The sequence below is a fragment of the Dendrobates tinctorius genome, unplaced genomic scaffold, assembly GCF_039654945.1.
Source record: "Dendrobates tinctorius isolate UK_male_01 unplaced genomic scaffold, ASM3965494v1 ptg000347l, whole genome shotgun sequence".
Classification (NCBI taxonomy): Eukaryota; Metazoa; Chordata; class Amphibia; order Anura; family Dendrobatidae; genus Dendrobates; species Dendrobates tinctorius.
Window position 1 is genome coordinate 1,912,302 of NW_027362013.1, and position 18,195 is coordinate 1,930,496.

General features: G+C 44.3%; 1 pseudogene; it reads right to left on the minus strand.

Moving 5' to 3' along the window:
* Positions 1-6,344: 6,344 nt before the first annotated feature.
* The window catches only part of LOC141075005 (cytosol aminopeptidase-like), a 46,896-nt pseudogene continuing 35,045 nt past the window's right edge, over positions 6,345-18,195 (minus strand).

The following is an 18,195-nucleotide window of genomic DNA, read 5'->3' on the forward strand; positions in this document are numbered from 1 at the left end:
GAGGTGTGCGGAGCGGAGCCGCGCGCGATGTATGGAGCAGAGCTGCGCACGCGAGAGGTGTACGGAGGGGAGCCGCGCGTGTACGAGGCGTACAGAGCTGAGCCCTGTGTTTACAGAGCTGAGCTGCACGTGTGCAAGGTGTACGGAGCGGAGCCGCGTGTGTGTACGAGGTGTACGGAGCGGAGCCGCATGTGTGTACGAGGTGTACGGAACGGAGCCCTGTGTGTACAGAGCTGAGCTGCACGTGTGCGAGGTGTACGGAGCGGGGCTGCACGTGTGCGAGGTGTACGGAGCGGAGCCACGCGTGTACGGAGCGGAGCCGTGTGTGTGTACGAGGTGTACGGAGCGAAGCCGCATGTGTACCAGGTGTACGGAGAGGAGCCGCGTGTGTACGAGGTGTACGGAACGGATCCCTGTGTGTACAAAGTGTACAGACCTGAGCCATGTGTTTACGGAGCGGAGCCATGTGTGTATGAGGTGTATGGAGCAAAGCCGCATGTGTACAAGGTTTACAGAGCAGAGCCATGTGTGTACAAGGTGTACAGAGTGTGGCCGTGTGTGTATAAGGTGTACGGAGCAGAGCCGCATGTGCACGAGGTTTACGATGTGTGTACTGAATGGAGCTGTGTGTGCGAGGTGTACGGAGCGAAGCCGTGTGTACGAGGCATACAAAGCGGAACAGTGTGTGAATGAGGTGTGCGGAGCCATGTGTGTACAAGGTGTATGATGGGGAGCATTCATACCTCCCAACCGTACCAGATTTTGAGAGTCTGCCCCACTGCCCCGACCTGGAGCTTACTTTTCCCGTGGACACAGGAGTATATGGCGGAGCCCCAAGGAGCACTTGAAAACTCGCACATGACATTCTATCGGAAGTGACGTGATGGAAAATGACCAGAGGAGATTGTGACGGAACCATGGAGGCTCTTCAGGGAATGCTTCAGATCATCACCATGTCCTCCTTTGAGAGCGCGGACAGCGGGATCGCCTTGGACTCGGGGATGTCGGCCATGTGAGTGGATGATGATATGTCCTGCACCAGGAGGCTCAGGTGGGCACTACAATGTGAGCTGGTATAGTATCTTTATAGAATCTTTCTTTCCCCTCTTTCCTTGTCTTTTTCTTTCTTTCTTTCTCTGTTCTTTCTTTCTTTCACTTTCTGTTCTTTCTTTCCCCTCTCTTTCTCCCTCTCTGTTCTTTCTTTCTTTTTTTCTCTCGTTATTCTTTCTTTCACCTTTCTCTTTCTTTCTTTCTCTCTTTGTTCCTTCTTTCCCCTCTTTCTTTCTCTCTCCCTCGCTGTTCTTTCTTTCCCCTCTTTCTTTCTCTTTCTTTTTTTCTCTCTGTTCTTTTTTTCTATCCCCTTTCTTTCTCTGTTCTTTTTTCCTTTCTCTCTGTTCTTTTTTTGTTTCTCTCTGTTCTTTCTTTCTCTCTTTTCCTCAGTACCAGTCAATGTGCCCACAGTACCAGCCACTGTGCCCTCAGTACCAGTGTGATCAGCAGTGCTAAATGGGTGTGGTTGGGGCGTGGACATGGGTGTGACTAGTTGTGAAATGGGTGTGGTCGGGCGGCCGGTAGCCAATCATCATAGTGGAAGGCATCTGTTTCCATCAACTTTGTTATATGTGGGCAGTGGGCACCTCTAGTAAGGTGGGCACAAGATGGCGGGTTCTTGTCACCTGTGCCTCACACAAGTTACTATGAGATGTAAATGACCAGAGGAGATTGTGACGGAACCATGGAGGCTCTTCAGGGAATGCTTCAGATCATCACCATGTCCTCCTTTGAGAGCGCGGACAGCGGGATCGCCTTGGACTCGGGGATGTCGGCCATGTGAGTGGATCATGATATGTCCTGCACCAGGAGGCTCAGGTGGGCACTACAATGTGAGCTGGTATAGTATCTTTATAGTTTCCTTGTCTTTTTCTTTCTTTCTTTCTCTGTTCTTTCTTTCACTTTCTGTTCTTTCTTTCCCCTCTCTTTCTCCCTCTCTGTTCTTTCTTTCCCCTTTCTTTCTTTTTTTCTCTCGTTATTCTTTCTTTCACCTTTCTCTTTGTTCCTTCTTTCCCCTTTCTTTCTCTCTCCCTCGCTGTTCTTTCTTTCCCCTCTTTCTCTTTCTTTTTTTCTCTCTGTTCTTTTTTTCTATCCCCTCTTTCTTTCTCTGTTCTTTTTTCCTTTCTCTCTGTTCTTTTTTTGTTTCTCTGTTCTTTCTTTCTCTCTTTTCCTCAGTACCAGTCAATGTGCCCACAGTACCAGCCACTGTGCCCTCAGTACCAGTCAGTGTGATCAGCAGTGCTAAATGGGTGTGGTTGGGGCGTGGACATGGGTGTGACTAGTTGTGAAATGGGTGTGGTCGGGCGGCCGGTAGCCAATCATCATAGTGGAAGGCATCTGTTTCCATCAACTTTGTTATATGTGGGCACCTCTAGTAAGGTGGGCACGAGATGGCGGGCTCTTGTCACCTGTGCCTCACACAAGTTACTATGAGATGTATTTTATTCCTGCTATATTTCTTGGCATACTGAAATGTTTTGACCAGTTGGAAGTTGTACAACCTGAGGATTGTGCATGTGTGCACTGCCCGCATGTAGTAATATGTGTCTGTGTGTATATATATATATATATATATATATATATATTTACTCCGACCCCTATATAAACCCTGCCCCTCCAACCGCCGTCCACTTTCCCATGCTCCTGTTCCAATCCTGGGGTCTTTTTTGGTCCCCCTTGGTCCTCCACATGCTGAACATCTGGGACATGACTAACATTGCGCAATGTGCGCTTGTTCGTCGCCAGATGCAGCGTCGTGTTCAGTGTGTGAGGAGACGGCGACTTGTCTGTGGCGTTAACCCCTCTGCTGCCATGCTGGACACAGCCTGTGACGAGGAGCGTCTCTTCCTGTGTATCCGGCCACAGGCTGCACATCGGAGGCTGCTTCTTCTATCTGGGGAAGTTCATGAAGCAGAAGCCTCTGTGTGACTCATGTGAAGTAACTTGTCTGACAGGTCATGGGTCCAGGTCAGCAGGTGATTGCAGGCTATTAGCTGGTTTCGATGTTAGGTACAGGTGAGTCAGGACTAGATGTTGGGTGGAAGCCTTCCACTATTTGTAAGACCTCGTACACACGCTGAGTATTTGATGAGTTTTTACCTCAGTATTTATAAGGCCTCGTGCACACGCTGAGTATTTGGTGAGTTTTTCACTCAGTATTTGTAAGGCCTCATGGACACACTGAGCATTTGGGGTTTTTTACCTCAGTATTTGTGAGGCCTCGTGCACACGTTGCGTATTTGCAGAGTTTTTTTACCTCAGTATTTAACCCCTTCCCGCCACGTATGCGTCATGAAAACTAGTGACTTCCCGACCCCGTCACATGACCGGAGGGCCTATGGAGTCTGAACAGCCCGGGGCCCTGGCTACCCTTAATCCACCCCTGTGCATCAGCATTGCTGTGTGTAGCAGAGATCACAGTCTTCTATGAAAGCCAGCCATAAGCCGGTGCTCACAGTAGGATCGTAATGGCAGGTGCAGAGGTCTTCTGCCGACCCCCGGCTGTCACGACAATCCAATTGCGCCCCACGATCACGTGTCGGGTGCATTGATGGTCAAGATGCAATGACGCACTTCTGGCCGGCACGTGTTAAATCCCACCGTTAGTAATGGACAGCGAGATGTAACCGGATAACAGCCACGGGCAGAGCACCACTACACTCAAGGCTGTTAAAGGCACATGGTGACTGATTAAATCTGCCATCATGTGCGGGGAAAAGTTGTGGGTCGGTGTGCAAGCCCGCATCAAAGGCAGGCACAAACTTTGACGTAAATGTACGTCAAAGGTCATGAAGGGGTAAATGATCCAGCAGCTCTCAGGAGGTTAATTTTCTCCCTATATCTGAATGTTCAATAAGGCGGACAGGGAACATTATATTGCTATTAACGGGCAGATTATTCTTCTAGCACCATTACGTCCATGACACCTTACATGTTAAAAGAGTGTAAAAAAAAAAAAAAAAGTACAATAATCATGAATACAAGTCATCGACTGGTACAGGAGGAGAGATAGGACCCTGCCCGTGAGGGATCACTGTTTACAAGGGATGTGTGAGGCTACAATAGGGAGGGTAGAGCTGTTTGTGCAGCAGTATGATGGAACAAGGGTTACTGCAGGTTGTCTGAAGAGGTGAGTCTTTAGGTTTCTTATGAAGGTTCCCATGGTGGGTGAGAATAGATGTTGGGAGACTAACTCACAGCTGTATGGAGGAGACAGGTTGTGGATGGCTTTGTATGCCATGATTGTGGTTTTGAACTGGAGTCTCTGGTCAATCAATGAGGAGCCAGTGAAGGGATTGACAGGGAGAAGAGGTGGGGGAATAGGTGTATTAGTCGGGCAGCAGAGTTTAGGATAGTATTGAGGGATGAAAGTGTGTTAGAAGGGAGGTCACAGAGCAGGAGATTGTAGTCTTTGAGATGGGAGATGATGGGGGCATGCACTATTGTTTTTGCAGATTCCTGAACCAAGAATGCATGAATCCAGGAAATATTTTTGAGTTGGAATTGGCAAGAAGTGGAAAGGGCTTGGATATGTTGTTTGAAAGAGAGATGAGAGTCAAGGATAACCCCAAGGCAGCGAGCAAGTGAGATTAGGGAGAGTGAACAGGCGTTGACTTTGATGGCCAGGTCGGTTGGGAGGCGGGTTGAGAGAGATGGGGGAAAGGTGACAAATTCTATTTTGTTCATGTTAAGTTTTAGAAATTTAGCTAAGAAGAAAGATGAAATAGACAGATGTTGGGATTCTGGTAAGCAAGAAGGTGACATCAGGTCCAAAGAGGTAGATCTGTGTGTCATCGGCATAGAGGTGATACTGAAAACCAAAGGTGTAGATTGAGAAGAGCATGGGTCCTAGAACTGAACCTTTGGGGACATCTATAGATAGGGGGTGATGAGGTGGTGTGCAAGAGGGAGACAATGTCCGGTCTGTTAGGTATGACAAGATCCAAGATAGGGCCAAGTCTGTGATGCCAAGAGATGAGCGAATCTGTAGTAAGGGGGAGTGGTCCACTGTGTCGAAGGCAGAGGACAGGTCTAGGAGGAGGACAGTCGTGTCCCTTGGCTTAGGCAGTTAGTAGGTCATTGGTGACCTTAGTCAGGGCAGTTTCAGTGGAGTGATGCAGCTGGAAGCCAGATTATAAGTGGTCAAAGAGGGAGCAGGAAGAGAGGTGGGAGGACAGTTCAAGATGGACGTGTTGTTCCAGTAGTTTTGAGGCATAGGGGAGAAGTGATACGAGTCGATAGCTAGATACAGAGGATGGGTCAAGGGTGGGCGTGATCAAGGTACATATAAAGCATAAGGGGGAAGACCCCAGTTGTTAGTGAGAGGTTGAAGAGGTGGGATGAAGACTGGTGAGGTTTAGTATGAGGTGGGACAGGATCAGTCAAGTGCACAGGTGGCGAGATGTGATCTGGAGAGTAGAGAGGAAAGTTGGTCTTCTATAATGGCAGAGACACTGGTTTTGGAGGAGGAGGGCTGAGTTATGAGGAAGGGCTGTAGGCCTGAGCTTTCTCAGATGTTAATTTTCTGCTTGAAGAATTAAGCAAAGTCTGCAGCTGATATGAGAGGAGAGAGAGGGGGTGCTGGGGGATGGAAGAGACAACTGAAACTACTGAATAGCTGATTAGGGTTGCGAGACAGGGAGGATATAAGATATGAGAAGCAGATTTGTTTTGCTGCAGTGAGTGTGGACTTGAAGGTGGCGTTTTCCAAGGAGACAGGTCCCCATTAACTATACAAAAGGAATCTACTGAGAACAAATGCCAGGAAGATCCCTTCCACTAATATATTCAGTAAATCTACATCAGGAGAAAACAGCATCCTGAGTGAGAAACTCCACAACTGCTTTGCAGCGTGACCAGGAGCTGAGCAGATTGATATATAGAAGATTCAGGGAAACCCGTGACTTAATCATTTACACTTTGTGGCCCAGCTCCATACACATATGACTTGCACAGTACATGTACGGCAGATAGTAAAATATACCCAGCTCATGATGAATTGAACCCTTTAAGTCTTTCAACTTGTGGTTTTTGCTGACTTTGTTGCACTAGATTCATCAAAATGGCACATGAGACTCGAGTTTTGAGCATAACCTCAAGCTGTCTTTTTCCTAACTGGTTCTGCGAGTGCTTAAATGGGAAAAGTTGCAGCCAAATAACTGATATATTCACTCCAGGGAGGACTAGAAGAGTAGAATTGTGCCAAATTTTGCAACTTTTTTTTTTTAAATAGTCGCATTTAATGAATCTGTTTAATTCATCTGGAAAGTCACACTGACATAAAAATCAGAAACCGCTTGGAGGAAAAAAAAAAAGTACAAATAGTTTGATTAATTTGTCACGTCCAAAATGCAATGATGAATCGTGCCTAAAGCGTTCAACACCTATAAAACAAATGTGTGAGATATGACTGGCAGATAAAATTTTTGATTTTTTCTTTATTTTCAGACATTTCTCCACTCAGCACATAGATGTATTAAAATTGCAGAATCATCTGAAGATGGAGGCGCAGATTCTAGATTTGCTTTGGTCGTGTTAGTAAAAAAATAAGTGCATAGCAAGGTCATTGCGCTTTAGTTCATTACGTCCACATAGGACGAAGCAGATACGGTAACTGATGTCCGGATTATTTGGGCTTCTTGTCCTTACTCAGCCGATCGGCGAATTCTACCAGAGTCCTTGTGGGGCGGCCGGACATGCCCTTGCGCAGATAAGGGACCTCATCCTTGTTGGACATGACTCCGGCTATATCCAGGTGAGCCCAGTGCGGGGACGTGACAAACTCCTTCAAGAAAGCCGCGGCCGTACACGCACCCCCAGATCTGCGAGAAGAAAACCTTTCATTAGTTTCTGTGGAGCAAGATACATTACCTCATGTATACTACTGATGTGGAAATTGTAGGTTTATTTTTTAATAAAATCCACATAAAAAGGAAAAAAAAAACCCCAATAATAATAATAATATTCCCATGATAGAAATTGATGACATATCCTGTAGGGGTGCACCCATGTGGTTAGGATCTCACCAATCATTTCTATAGGAATTCCAACAGATGAGCAAATCTGGATCTCCGTTTTGGTGATGGATGGAGGTCTCAGAGGCGGGGGTCGCTCTATGAGATACTTTAGAAACCTACTACAACCACCATATTTACATCCATTACCTGCTGTACTTCCCGACATTATTAAGGTCTGCGAGGGCCGACTCAGTCACTTGTTTAGTGTAATGATCAAAGAGAGGCATTCTCCATACACGATCCCCAGTCACAACGCTGGCCTGGAAGGAACATGAAACATCAGCAGTAAATTCAGCAATGTGGAGGACATCCCACAGGTCTAGAATACATACTTGGTGCCTTCCCACAAAAGGTGCAGGTGTATGGAGTTCTCTCAGGAGCTGAGCCGCCCCCATACAGAACAGATGCTGGCAGTGTTACACAGCTGGCAACTGCCTCTAGTAGCAACAACTGGAGCTAGCTCAGATCGCTGTATGACAGCTGAAATAGTGCTGAATGGGAAGGTGCTGATGGTTTCGTTGGCAGCCAGACACCTTCTGAAGCCCTCATTGCCTCCATCTTTGTGCTCCTACGCAGCCTTGCCCTATCTTAATAGGCGACTGGTAATTTTTACTATATATTGCTGCAGTATACAGAACAAGTTCAAGTAAAGAAAAACACACCCTGACAGTATGAATTGAATTCCTTTTCCTGATCTGAATCTATTTGGCATTGCTGCAAAATGAAGGAAAAACAATGAAAAATGTTAAGAATTACAATACTGGAAAAGACAAAAAATAAAGCCAAACTGAACATTTTTTTGGTCAACATAACCTCCAAAAAATGCAGTGAAAAATCAAAACGTTGCATGGACCCCATAATTGGGTCAAGGAAAAGAGAGAAAAAAAAATCTCGCCATGTGAAAAACAAGCTCTTGCACAGCTATATGAATGGAAGAAATTTTTTTTATTCTTTTTATTTATTACAAAAGTTCCAAATGTTTTCTTTAAGACCAAACAAAGGGGGGAGCCCAAACCTATGCAGCTTTGGCACTGTTGTAATTGCACTGACCTGAATAATTGTGTTCCAGGTCATTTACTGCACAATGAGCGCTATAAAAAAAAAAATTAAAAAAAAAGACAAATATAGTATAAAAAGTGAATGGTGTCTTTCAAAACTAGAACACACCCTCCTCCCAACCCAAAAAAAAAAAAAAAAAAAAATCTCTCGTACAGTTATGTTAGTGGACAAATAAAGAGCTACTGGAATAAGGAAAGGGGGGGGAATAAAGTGAAATGAACAATGATTCAGACAGAAGAGCATGTTATGACAAGAAGATAGAAAGTAAAATGTTTCCGACCTCTTGAAGGTGATTCCAAAGCCAAGAAGAATTGGTGAAGACTCCAGTGGCTGCAGATCCCAGGGCTACGTCCATTGCACCTACACAACAATTCCCGGTGAGCCGCGCTCCTCGTGAGAAGACACAGGCAGACATCTACATACAATAACTGCATACAGCTGCAGTACAATCCCACAAAGTGAAACGGATAAAGCCGGGCTCCATCTGCACCAATCACATCCTGGTAGCTGGTTGTGTCTACTGACACTTCTTCCACCATTCATATTCCACCCAATTGCAGCCGCCATAAAGCACAGACCACCAGACAGACAATGCAAAACTAATAAAATATACAGCTAAAGAAAAAACAAACATTATTTCTCTACGACATACATTAATTATATTTTTTTGAAATCCAAATTAAAAGGGTTCTCCAGTTATTACCCATCCATAGGACTGGTGATTAGAGTTGAGCGAATTTGTTCGGGTTCCCTCTTATTCGGCAAGCTATAAGCGCTTACCAAATAAGCTGCAGAGGGAACCCGGCTTCCTGGATCACACCGGCTGAACGGCTCTGCAGCTGCATGTGTCGCGCCTGTGTCAGTCACAGCATGTGACATATGCAGCTGCGGCGGCGATCAGCTGATGGGCAGGCGTGATCCAGGAACCCGGGTTCCCTCTGCAAAGTCGCCCAAGTCTACTGGTGAAATCTTACTGATCGGTAACCGTATTGATCGGCAAAATTGGAACTTTTATCTCTGGTTAAATAGAGCGGCAATGCAGATACCTGACCGCTGCTCTGCTCATCCTATGGGGGGCTGCCCAGTGCTGCACTCGGCTTTTTCTGGCAGCCCTGTAAGAGGAGGTATGGAGCAGTAATCAAGTATCCAATCTGCCACTCAATTTTGTAACTTGAATTAAAAAAAAAAGCTCAATCAGGGACAGTTATTCCCTGGTCAGACCCTCACCGATCAGTAACGGATCATCTATTCTGAGCTGGTGAAGGGGGATGGGGCCTGGCTACACCCGCCCATTAAATTCATCAAAAGTGGGGGGTGATTCTTACTCTACAAGTGTTACTCCAGTCCTGTTTCTTGCGAGGTGCATGGATCCGCACAGCAGTGATAACGAGTTTGGGGCATCCTAAGTGGCGCGCGCCTCTCACGTTGAGACCCCACACTTAATGAATCGGAGCCCATGTGTACATTCTTCCAGCCCCTTCCATCATGTGTACGCAGCTCCCATACCTGTTAATGTCGCTGCATTTACGATCGCTCTTGCATTAAAGTTGTGTGCGTAACACAGAGCGTCCGCCAACAGCAGCCGTCCCTCCGCGTCAGTGTTATCTACCTGTGAGGAAACAGCAGCAGTCATGGATTTACTACTTTGCCATCTATAAAATAAAACAAACTAAATTGCTGTTCAGATCTGATCAGTACAGGGCAAGGGATCAATACTTATTAGAGGAGAACCCTTCATCTTGCGGTTAGATATCTGTATTCTATTGAAATATAGGACTCGCACTTTATCTATAATAGTCACAAAACTGGTGGCATTAGAGAACAATCCGGCTCTATCGTGGTCTATTCTAGAAAGATCCTGCACTGTAATAAATCTAAACCCTGAAGGACTGAATACAGCAATTTATCCACTATTGTGGGATGGGTTTATATTTTGCTCGTGTCCCCCTTCTGTGGAGGCTTCTTGCCTTGTCTTTTCAATTGTAATTTGTTTTTATATATCCATCGAAAAAGTCAATATTTTAATTATGAAGCTGGAATCTCTTCCTATCTGACAGCTACTGACTATTGCAGGAACAGATATAGGTGGTGTATTGAATAGTGAAGTGTCTACCATTATCCTCCTTGGATATATAGGATTCAGCAATACCAGTGTTGCTTTATATAGGAAAAAATCCCGCTCTCATTGGAGCACCACCATGACAGCCATAAGGAGTCTTCAGCAGACCCCCAGCTGTCATGACAACCCATTGTGAGACCGCGAGCACCTCGCATTGGAGCCAACAGCCAATTAGAACAGCGCGCTCCTCAGGACGTGAGCTGTGAATGCCGCTGTCAAAAGACTGGCAGCTAAGTTTAACAGGTTAACACCTGTGGACAGAGCTCCGCTCTACACAAGGATGTTAGAGGCAGATGATGGCTGAATAACACAGCCATCATCTGCTGGGAAAGATGCAATCTCAGTTCCTGAGCTCGCATCAAAGACAGGGTGCCGACAGATATCAGTAAGGGGTTAAAAAACAAAAACAATAATATGTTTGGGGGTTCAGTACTGGATTAGTGTAAGGGACTCTATACTAATACTACACAGCACAATGAAAACACTTGCCTTACCGGGGCCCCCAACACACGCTACGCCATTGACTATACATGACAAATGTATGGCCACTCCTCAGTGCCACTTTGAACTGGATAGCACTACTAACAATGGCTCAGGGTGGCGAGTTTTGAGCTGGTTCTCCATTGTTTGGTGGTGTTGGTACAGAACACTTTCCAGCTTCACACTGACCATGTACATCTAATGGTCCAACCCATCACAGGCCCCGCTACACATTGCCTTGGGTTACAATGAGATAAGAGCATAAACCCAGGGGCCAGATCTCCATTTATATCATGTTTACTAGGGAGCCAAAAGCTGAGGAAACCTAGGGCAAAGCTGATATTTGTATTCGTCACCCTACTAAACTCCTACTAGTCAGGATAATGGCCGTCACCACAGCCGGCAATGGGTGAAGATTACCTGGATGGTCTTCCCCGTTCTTGGCCTTCACCACATCCCCAGGCTTATTAGCTCTGCCGCTGGGCATATTTTCACACAGTGGAGCCAAACCTTACAGGACGAGATTAACACCATCATTAGTTTTACAGAAACATATTACATACAAGATAAAAAGTATCAGACAGGAGTAGAGATGCCATAGAAAACCTAGGACCAATGCTGAGTAACTACAATGGCCGCTGTTTGGGAGCCTCTTGGCAACAGGATCAAAGACTTGGCCGACTTCCTACTGTTCTGATAAGCCGCTGCGTGACGGGTGTTTTACTTTGTACCAAATTGATTTTTTTAAGTAATTTACTGCAGAATAATCAAATATAAAAAAAATGTCCTAAAAAGTGGTCCATGGGATGGGACAAGAAAGTAATCCATTATCGCATTTTGCCTGTTTTAAAGTTTATTTTTGTGTGTTTACGTGTCTATTTTTCTGTTTTTGCTGTCCCCGCCATTGTTGCCAGAGTTTGGGTGGTTTCGTGGAGTTTTTGTCCGATTCATCAATGGATTTAAAAAGAAAAAAATGCAGGTCAGCTATCTACTCCAATCTCCCTCTTCAGTTTTTTTTTTCTTTTAGAGAAACTTCACAAAAAAAAGTGCCACAATTCTGGGCAATTCTCCCCCCCTCCATGGAAGACAAAAAGCAATTTTAGAGAACTTTTTATATGTCACACTTAAACGCTTTAAGTTTTGATCAGTGAGGGTATGCGAGTTTAGCACCCCCCCACTGATCCATAAAACAAAAAGGTCAGGGGCACTATAATCAGAATTGTGCCCTTTTAGCTCATTTTTGGAGGGGCAGGGTTAGCATTGTATATGCTCACAAAAGTATATAAGTGGTCTGCGAAGGTTTCAGCACTCCGACACCATTAATCAAAACAGTTGATGTGTCGGAAGTTACCGTACTTAAATTGGGAGGGGAAAACATTTACAGCCAGATTTTTAAAAATTGTTCCACTGCATTTAAAACAAAATTAATTTTCAAATATTCCACAAATTTGTGTACACAGCTCATACCACGGTATGTGGTTCAATTGGTGGCATAAAAGTAAAAGTGAATAAAACTGTCATTTTCATATAGCCTTTATATAACTAAAATTGAAAGATAAATACTGTATTATTTTGCACTACACTCTAGGTTTAGAGAGCACAAAATAGGAAAAACATTTTTCCTACTAACTAAAACTTCCCGGGTAAAATGGAGAGGTCATGATCACTAATTTTAATGCACTAGGGTAGAATAGGAATGTAATAGATCAATTGTTAATGTGTATTATACACACACAGATCTGCTACGTATAGACACAGCTCTGAAACATTTGCACATTTATAGATGCACACAGCTCTGCTACATTTCCACATTTATAGATGGAAAACAGCAAAAGAGCAAAAAGGTTTACCGGTACAGGCCTCCAGACAAATGCACCATCAGGATGCAGTGGACCCATACAATTAACCCCTTCATGACCCAGCCTATTTTGACCTTAGCGACCTGGCCATTTTTGACAATATTGACCAGTGTCCCTTTATGAGGTAATAACTCAGGAACGCTTCAACGGATCCTAGCGATTCTGAGAATGTTTTTTCGTGACATATTGGGCTTCATGTTAGTGGTAAACTTAGGTCGATAATGTTTGCATTTATTTGTGAAAAAAACGGAAATTTGGCGAAAACTTTGAAAATTTTGCAATTTTCACATTTTGAATTTTTATTCTGTTAAACCAGAGAGTTATGTGACACAAAATAGTTAATAAATAACATTTCCCACATGTCTACTTTACATCAGCACAATTTCGGAAACAAATTTTTTTTTTGTTGGGAAGTTATAAGGGTTAAAAGTTGACCAGCGATTTCTCATTTTTACAACAAAATCATTTTTTTTAGGGACCACCTCACATTTGAAGTCACTTTGAGGGGTTTATATGGCAGAAAATACCCAAAAGTGACACCATTCTAAAAACTGCACCCCTCAAGCTACTCAAAACTACATTCAAGAAGATTATTAACCCTTCAGGTGCTTCACAGCAACTAAAGCAATGTGGAAGGAAAAAATGAACATTTTAATTTTTCCAACAAAAATTTTCTTTTAGCATCAATTTTTTCATTTTCACAAGGGCAACAGGATAAAATGGATCCTAAAATTTGTTGGGCAATTTCTCCTGAGTACACCGATACCTCATATGTGGTCATAAACCACTGTTTGGGCGCATGGCAGGGCTCAGAAAGGAAGGAGCGCCATTTGACTTTTTGAATGGAAAATATACTGTAATATTTAGCGGTTGCCATGTCGCGTTTGGCGTGTCCCTGTGTGCCTAAACACTGGAGCTCCCCCACAAGTGACCCCATTTTGGAAACTAGACCCTCCAAGGAACTTATCTAGATGCATAGTGAGCACTTTGAACCGCCAGGTGCTTCACAAATTGATCCGTAAAAAAAAAAAAAAAAGACTTTTCTTTTCACAAAAATTTTATTTTAGCCTCAGTTTTTTCATTTTCACATGGGCAATGGGATAAACTGGATCCTAAAATTTGTTGTGCAATTTCTCCTGAGTACAAGGATACCTCACATGTGGTCATAAACCACTGTTTCGGTGCACGGCAGGGTCCGGAAGGGAAGGAGCGCCATTTGACTTTTTGAATGGAAAATTAGCTCCAATCGTTAGTGGACACCATGTCGTGTTTGGAGAACCCCTGTGTACCTAAACATTGGAGCTCCCCCACAAGTGACCCCATTTTGGAAACTAGACCACCCAAGGAACTTATCTACAGTCATGGCCAAAAGTTTTGAGAATGACACAAATATTATATTTTCACATTATCTGCTGCCCTCTGGTTTTTATGTGTGTTTGTCAGATGTTTTTATCACATACAGAAATATAATTGCAGTCATATTATGAGTAGCAAAAGGTTATATTGACAGTTAGAATGAGTTAATGCAGCAAGTCAATATTTGCAGTGTTGACCCTTCTTCAGGACCTCAGCAATTCTCCCTGGCATGCTCTCAATCAACTTCTGGATCAAATCCTGACTGAGCAGTCCATTCTTGCAAAATCAATGCTTTTATTTTGTCTGAATTTGAAGGTTTTTGTTTGTCCACCCGTCTCTTGTTGATTGACCACAAGTTCTCAATGGGATTAAGATCTGGGGAGTTTCCAGGCCATGGTCCCAAAATCTCTATGTTTTGTTCTCTGAGTCATTTAGTTATCACCTTTGCTTTATGGCAAGGTACTCCATCATGTTGAAAAAGGCATTGTTGATCGCCAAACTGCTCTTGGACGGTTGGGAGAAGTTGCTCTTGGAGGACATTCTGGTACCATTCTTTATTCATGGCTGTGTTTTTAGGCAAGACTGAGAGAGAGCCCATTCCCTTGGCTGAGAAGCAACCCCACACATGAATGGTTTCAGGATGCTTGACAGTTGGCATGAGACAAGACTGGTGGTAGCGCTCACCTGGTCTTCTCCGAATAAGCCGTTTTCCAGATGTCCCAAACAATCGAAAAGGGGATTCATCAGAGAAAATGACTTTACCCCAGTCCTCAGCAGTCCACTCCCTGTACCTCTTATAAAGAAGCAACTGAAAAAACAGTGCATAAACATCCAAAATAGGCAGAAATAACATGAATCTTTATTAAGGACACAGATAAAAATTGGCATGACAGAAGTGACACAAGCAGAACGCACAGAGGTACAGAGATTCCCTAAGGTATATCAATATGGTATAATGTATCTCCATTAGTGGTATATACAAGCCGACTAGTCATAGTGAAATAAAGGGTAAAATCCCCAGACCGTCAGGCAACCCCAAAGAAGGGGGTTATGAGAGATCAAAATACAAACATAATACTCATACCTAAGGGGGCACTGGACCACCGGCGCAAGGAAGACAGCCCAACGTATGTTTCGGAAGCTACACCGCTTCCTTCCTCAGGGGGTGTGTCATAAAAGGCCACCGGGTGTACTATAAATAGGGGTCCAAATAAACCTGAGCGCCAATCAGGGGAGCGACCAACCACCCACCCACCAACACGTTCGGGCTGGCGCTGACAATACACGGGGCCCCGTGACGTCAGACGCCAGACCACGGGCGGATGGGGGTGGAGTTAGGCGCGCGTCACCCGCGCATGCGCAGACGGCCACAAAATGGTCGCGGCCATCTTGACTGGGGGCATAATAGATGGCAAACAGAAAAATATGATATCTAACATAGTATTTGACCAAAAAAGAGCGCCAAATGTTTTACCAGTATCTAGTGCATCACATAGCGACTATATTAGGCACCATGGATAAGTATCCAATAGCATAGGTGGATAAGGTAACCGCACATGCGCAAATGACCATAAAAAATTTATATACGGCCATCAAAGATGGAAACACACCTAATAGTAAGCGTAAAAAATACCAATGTATTTATATGAAAATTTATAGATTGTTACAAAGCATCAAAAATGATTAAACACGAGGGTTATAAGGATATAGGGTAAACCAACGTATTCCAGTCCTATACAGGTTTATGACAACAATATATATACCCCATGCATTAGTTTAGTCAAAAATTATAGCCATAAAAATGTACATAGTCCTATTATAATCTAAATGGAATAAGTTAGCCCAAAAATAATGCTATTACAATGAAATATAAAGAATAATCTCTATCAACCGCATTATTATGCATTGCCCCCATATATATAACTACATATGCTTGTAAATAGAGGTGTATACAGCCATATATCAATGATCACCACATAGAAGTCCACCCATAAAAAATGGAAAAAAAATGGGCAACAAAGAGAACACATCTTCATCTTCTTGTATAGGAGAATGTTGATATATTCATAGAAGAGACGATCATATTTATCCAAAGCCTCCAGAAGATATTTCGGACCCAGACAACCCAACCAAAAAGATGCCAAATCTAAAAGACTAAAATAAAACAAAGTTAAAAAAGACACAACAAATGTCACTCCAGAAGTGTAACAGTACCACAACGGGGGAATAGGTGGAGGAGAAGAGGGAAAGATAAAAGGAAAACTCACAAAAATGGAACGAATGAAAGACATCCGTTAAGGCCATATGGATAGACTGTTTTCAATTTCCAAATCCATTTAGCTTCTAATTGACTCAATCTTTTAGAGAGACCCCCACCTCGAATATCAATTTTCAGGGCCTCAATGCCCCATACCATAAGTGAGGTGGAATCACAGCCATGGTGCTCCTTGAAATGTCTAGGTATAGTCCTCAGGGTGGAAGCATCCGTGTGGCCACGAGCCGCCTGAATCCCCAACACGTGCTCCCTGACTTGGACCTTGAATTGTCGCGTAGTAAGGCCTACATAAATAAGGCCACAGGGACACGTAGCATAGTATATGACATACCTAGTCGTACAGGTAATGCGTTGTCTAATACTGAAGACCTGATCTCCACTCGAATTGTTAAATTCAGTACACCGCATAATGTTGGGGCAGGCGACACAGTGGCCACACGGATAACAACCAACCCCGGGAATGTGACCATCCAGAAAGGTAGTTTTAGAGCCCACAGCGTAGTGGCTCATAACCAGATGATCCCTTAAGTTTCTAGACCGTCGGAACGCCATGGCTGGTCTCTCTGTTGTGATCCTGTTAATGACCGGGTCAATGCGGAGGATAGGCCATGCTTTATCAAGGGCAGAACGAACAGCCTCTGATCTAGAGCTAAAAGTAGTAATAAACCTAACAGTTTGGTTACCCCTAGATGTATTGGACATCCCTGATCTATATAATAAATCCTGCCTAGTAGCATGCTTAGCTCGATTGAAAGCAATTTTGATGGATCTCCGGCTATATCCACGTTCTAGAAATCGTTGATGAAGCTCATCCGCCCGATGAAAGAATGTCTCATCTGTAGAACAGATACGGCGCAGTCGTAAAAATTGACCGATGTGTACCACCTTAATGACATGTCTCGGATGTGCGGATGAGGCGTGCAGCAAGGAATTTGTCGCGGTAATCTTTCTAAATATGTCTGTTTGCACCATCCCATAGGGGTCCCTCCTTACGGTAACGTCCAAAAAGTCCAATTCATTAGCATCAGATGTGAACGTAAGTATAATATTACGGTCATTGTTGTTCAATTTTGAGATAAGCTGCGCAAGGTCGACGGAGCTGCCTTGCCAGATGAAGAATATATCATCAATGTACCGCGTCCAAAGGGGGACACGGCACATTGACACATCCTCATCTGACAAAAAGAGGTCCCTCTCCCACAGCCCCAGGAATAGACCAGCATAGGTGGGCGCAAAGGCCGCACCCATGGCGGTCCCCTGGAGCTGGAGGTAGACCTGTTATAGAAAATTGACCTATAACCCCCTCTCATACTTATCTCAGCTGGAAACAATTCTGAAAAGATCTCTACGGGATGGCGTTATCACCAAACCATTATTTTCAGCATTAATGGTTCCTGAACCCACGATCCCAACTCTGTATCTGCTCCCTAAGATACATAAGAGCTCCTCGGTGCCACCCGGACGACCTATAGTGTCGGGACGTGGCAACTTTCTGGAAAATATAAACAAATGGATAGATTACCACCTGCAACCTCTTGTTATGAGCCTCCCTTCCTTCCTCCGTGACACTGGGGATCTGCTGCGCAGGGTCAACAGACTCTGCCTTGAGGGTGACACTCTTCTAGTTTCAGCAGATGTGGAGTCCCTATATACTAACATCAGACATTCGGATGGCCTGAGAGCCGTGAAATTCTTTTTGGAGACTTCTCCTTTGGCTCCCAGGCTTAGGGACCTTCTGCTGGAACTATTAGAGTTCACCCTCACGCACAATTTTTTTGTGTTCAAGGGGTCCTTCTACCTCCAGCTCCAGGGGACCGCCATGGGTGCGGCCTTTGCGCCCACCTATGCTGGCCTATTCCTGGGGCTGTGGGAGAGGGACCTCTTTTTGTCAGATGAGGATGCGTCAATGTGCCGTGTCCCCCTTTGGACGCGGTACATTGATGATATATTCTTCATCTGGCAAGGCAGCTCCGTCGACCT